Here is a 5,664-nt window from a genome sequence, read left to right as displayed (position 1 = left end):
AACGACATTTATTGGATATTTCAAACTTTTTTAACAAATCAAAAACTGAAAAATTGGGCGTGCAAAATTATTCAGCCCCCTTAAGTTAATACTTTGTAGCGCCACCTTTTGCTGCGATTACAGCTGTAAGTCGCTTGGGGTATGTCTCTATCAGTTTTGCACATTGAGAGACTGAAATGTTTTCCCATTCCTCCTTGCAAAACAGCTCGAGCTCAGTGAGGTTGGATGGAGAGCATTTGTGAACAGCAGTTTTCAGTTCTTTCCACAGATTCTCGATTGGATTCAGGTCTGGACTTTGACTTGGCCATTCTAACACCTGGATATGTTTATTTTTGAACCATTCCATTGTAGATTTTGCTTTATGTTTTGGATCATTGTCTTGTTGGAAGACAAATCTCCGTCCCAGTCTCAGGTCTTTTGCAGACTCCATCAGGTTTTCTTCCAGAATGGTCCTGTATTTGGCTCCATCCATCTTCCCATCAATTTTAACCATCTTCCCTGTCCCTGCTGAAGAAAAGCAGGCCCAAACCATGATGCTGCCACCACCATGTTTGACAGTGGGGATGGTGTGTTCAGGGTGATGAGCTGTGTTGCTTTTACGTCAAACATAACGTTTTGCATTGTTGTCAAAAAGTTAAATTTTGGTTTCATCTGACCAGAGCACCTTCTTCCACATGTTTGGTGTGTCTCCCAGGTGGCTTGTGGCAAACTTTAAACAACACTTTTTATGGATATCTTTAAGAAATGGCTTTCTTCTTGCCAGTCTTCCATAAAGGCCAGATTTGTGCAATATACGACTGATTGTTGTCCTATGGACAGAGTCTCCCACCTCAGCTGTAGATCTCTGCAGTTCATCCAGAGTGATCATGGGCCTCTTGGCTGCATCTCTGATCAGTCTTCTCCTTGTATGAGCTGAAAGTTTAGAGGGACGGCCAGGTCTAGGTAGATTTGCAGTGGTCTGATACTCCTTCCATTTCAATATTATCGCTTGCACAGTGCTCCTTGGGATGTTTAAAGCTTGGGAAATCTTTTTGTATCCAAATCCGGCTTTAAACTTCTTCACAACAGTATCTCGGACCTGCCTGGTGTGTTCCTTGTTCTTCATGATGCTCTCTGCGCTTTTAACGGACCTCTGAGACTATCACAGTGCAGGTGCATTTATACGGAGACTTGATTACACACAGGTGGATTGTATTTATCATCATTAGTCATTTAGGTCAACATTGGATCATTCAGAGATCCTCACTGAACTTCTGGAGAGAGTTTGCTGCACTGAAAGTAAAGGGGCTGAATAATTTTGCACGCCCAATTTTTCAGTTTTTGATTTGTTAAAAAAGTTTGAAATATCCAATAAATGTCGTTCCACTTCATGATTGTGTCCCACTTGTTGTTGATTCTTCACAAAAAAATACAGTTTTATATCTTTATGTTTGAAGCCTGAAATGTGGCAAAAGGTCGCAAAGTTCAAGGGGGCCGAATACTTTCGCAAGGCACTGTAGTTCATGGTACTTTATGGTGGATGTTTGAGAGGACATTGATGGTCTTAACATCTGAAAGATTTGTTAGCTTTGACATGCTTTACTGCTAAAGCTCTCTATGGAGATGTGAAATGACATGACTGATGTGACTGCAGTATTGACATCATCGCAGTGCATTGGCTGCTTGCAGTAGTGTTATGAGTAGGGTTGCAAAATTCCTGGAACATTCAATAAATTCCCTGGTTTTCCAGAAATCCTGTTTGGAGGATTCTGGATGTCTTGCTTATTCCCTCCTTATTCCAGGAAAACTAGGAAATGTATTGAAAGTTCCAAGAATTTTGCAACCCTAGTTTTGAGAGCACAGTGCTTGATGGCAGATTTTGCAGGTGACAAGGCACACCTGTGGTGATAGCCCATACGCTATATGCACTTACTTACTGAATGCAATTAAGAGAGCGAAAAGGTCATGGTATTAATTTATTTTGGTTAAAGTTTCAAAGAGCACACTTAGTTTGTACATGTTCAAGTTTGTGTAGTGTACTGTGAAGTTAAAAAGATAGGTTTGGAATCGAGTCGAAGATGTTTGTCCTTTACCTCTAATATTAATTTAGCCTGATTTTCTCTTTCAGCCTGCTACTGAGAAGTGGCTTTTTTTGCATTTTCAAATAGTATGTACACCTAAATATGTGAATATTCACACCAGTGGAGGCTGCTGAAGGGAGGACAGCTCATAATAATGGCTGGAACGGAGGAATGAAATGGCATCAAACACATGGAAACCATGTATTTGATACCATTCCACTGATTCTGCTCCAGCCATTACCATGAGCCCATCCTCCCCAATTAAGGTGCCACCATCCTCCTGTGCTTCACACATATATTTAGGAATACGTGTGTATCAGCATGTATAGATTTTCAGAGAGAGGAATGACTGCAGTTTTGGGAGCTGCCAGATTTGCGCCTCATCCTAAGCACAGCAGTGTTTCAAACTCCAGCTAAAATCTACAAAAAAATTACAACATAGTCAATAGCCGTTCTATATACAGACACACATACATAAAATATGTGCATATAAATACATATCTTATTTTGATTAATATCTTTATCCATATATACTGTATATATGTGTATATGTGTATATGTGTATATATATATATATATATATATATATATATATATATATATATATATATATATATATATATATATATATATATATATATATATATATATATATGAATACATTAGCTTTGTGTGTTAAACATATACAGTACCAGTCAAAAGTTTGGATACACCTGTAGTAACCAAAAAAGTGTTTCACAAATCAAAATACAGTGGGGCAAAAAAGTATTTAGTCAGCCACCAATTGTACAAGTTCTCCCACTTAAAAAGATGAGAGAGGCCTGTAATTTTCATCATAGGTACACTTCAACTATGACAGACAAAATGAGAAGAAAAAAATCCATAAAATCACATTGTAGGATTTTTTATGAATTTATTTGCAAATTATGGTGGAAAATAAGTATTTGGTCACCTACAAACAAGCAAGATTTCTGGCTCTCACAAACCTGTAACTTCTTCTTTATGAGGCTCCTCTGTCCTCCACTCGTTACCTGTATTAATGGCACCTGTTTGAACTTGTTATCAGTATAAAAGACACCTGTCCACAACCTCAAACAGTCACACTCCAAACTCCACTATGGCCAAGACCAAAGAGCTGTCATAGGACACCAGAAACAAAATTGTAGACCTGCACCAGGCTGGGAAGACTGAATCTGCAATAGGTAAGCAGCTTGGTTTGAAGAAATCAACTGTGGGAGCAATTATTAGGAAATGGAAGACATACAAGACCACTGATAATCTCCCTCGATCTGGGGCTCCATGCAAGATCTCACCCCGTGGGGTCAAAATGATCACAAGAATGGTGAGCAAAAATCCCAGAACCACACGGGGGGACCTAGTGAATGACCTGCAGAGAGCTGGGACCAAAGTAAAAAAGCCTACCATCAGTAACACACTACGCCGACAGGGACTCAAATCCTGCAGTGCCAGACGTGTCCCCCTGCTTAAGCCAGTACACGTCCAGGCCCGTCTGAAGTTTGCTAGAGAGCATTTGGATGATCCAGAAGAAGATTGGGAGAATGTCATATGGTCAGATGAAACCAAAATATAACTTTTTGGTAAAAACTCAACTCGTTGAGTTTAGAGGACAAAGAATGCTGAGTTTCATCCAAAGAACACCATACCTACTGTGAAGCATGGGGGTGGAAACATCATGCTTTGGGGCTGTTTTTCTGCAAAGGGACCAGGACGACTGATCCGTGTAAAGGAAAGAATGAATGGGGCCATGTATCGTGAGATTTTGAGTGAAAACCTCCTTCCATCAGCAAGGGCATTGAAGATGAAACGTGGCTGGGTCTTTCAGCATGACAATGATCCCAAACACACCGCCCGAGCAACGAAGGAGTGGCTTCGTAAGAAGCATTTCTAGGTCCTGGAGTGGCCTAGCCAGTCTCCAGATCTCAACCCCATAGAAAATCTTTGGAGGGAGTTGAAAGTCTGTGTTGCCCAGCAACAGACCCAAAACATCACTGCTCTAGAGGAGATCTGCATGGAGGAATGGGCCAAAATACCAGCAACAGTGTGTGAAAACCTTGTGAAGACTTGTGAAGACAGAAAACGTTTGACCTCTGTCATTGCTAACAAAGGGTATATAACAAAGTATTGAGATAAACTTTTGTTATTGACCAAATACTTATTTTCCACCATAATTTGCAAATAAATAAATTAAAAATCCTACAATGTGATTTTCTGTATTTTTTTTCTCATTTTGTCTGTCATAGTTGAAGTGTACCTATGATGAAAATTACAGGCCTCTCTCATCTTTTTAAGTGGGAGAACTTGCACAATTGGTGGCTGACTAATTACTTTTTTGCCCCACTGTATATTTTATATTCTTCAAAGTAGCCACCCTTTTCCTTGATGACAGCTTTGCACACTCTTGGCATTCTCTCAACGAGCTCCATGAGGAATGCTTTTCCAACTGTCTTGAATGAGTTCCCACATGCTGAGAACATGTCTGCTTTTCTTTCACTGTTCACTCAATTGGGTTGCTGGTCAGTGATTGTGGAGGCCAGATCATCTGATGCAGCACTCCATTCTCCTTCTTGGTCAAATAGCCCTTATACAACCTGGAGGTGTGTTTTCGGTCATTGTCCTGTTGAAAAACAAATGATAGTCCCACTAAGTGAAAAACCAGATGGGATGGTATATCGCTGCAGACTGCTGTAGCCATGCTGGTTAAGTGTGCCTTGAATTTTAAATAAATTACTGACAGTGTCACCAGCAAAGCACCCCCAAACCATCACACCTCCTCCATGCTTCACAGTGGGAACCACACATGCCGCAATCATCCGTTCAACTACTCTGTGTCTCACAAAGACATGGCGGTTGGAACCAAAAATCAGACCAAAGGACAGATTTCCACCCGTCTAATGTCCATTGCTCGTGTTTCTTGGCCCAAGCAAGTCTCTTCTTTTTATTGGTGTCCTTTAGTAGTGGTTTCTTTGCAGCAATTTGACTATGAAGGCCTGATTCACACACATTCCTCTGAACAGCTGATGTTGAGATATGTCTGTAACTTGAACTCTGTGAAGCATTTATTTGGGCTGCAATCTGAGGTGCAATTAACTCTAATGAACTTATCCTCACTTTCCTGGGGCTGTCCTCATGAGAGACAGTTTCATTATAGTGCATGATGGTTTTTGCATCTGCACTTGAAGAAACTTTGAAAGTCCTTGACTTTTCCTGAATTGACTGACCTTCATGTCTTAAAGTAATGATGGACTTTTGTTTCTCTTTGCTTATTTGAGCTGTTCTTGCCATAATATGGACTTGGGCTATCTTCTGTATACCACCCCTACCTTGTCACAACACAACTGATTGGCTCAACGCATTAAGAAGGAATGAAATTCCACAAATTGACTTAACAAGGCACACCAGTTAATTGAAATATATTTCAGGTGACTACCTCATGAAGCTGGTTGAGAGAATGCCAAGTGTGCAAAGCTGTCATCACTTTGAAGAATCTCAAATATAACATATTTGGTTACTACTTGATTCCAAATGTGTTATTTCATAGTTTTGATGTCATCACTATTATTCTCCAATGTAGAAAATAGTAAGA

Source organism: Oncorhynchus tshawytscha, linkage group LG07 (genome assembly GCF_018296145.1).
Source record: "Oncorhynchus tshawytscha isolate Ot180627B linkage group LG07, Otsh_v2.0, whole genome shotgun sequence".
Lineage (NCBI taxonomy): Eukaryota > Metazoa > Chordata > Actinopteri > Salmoniformes > Salmonidae > Oncorhynchus > Oncorhynchus tshawytscha.
This window is presented reverse-complemented; position numbering follows the sequence as displayed.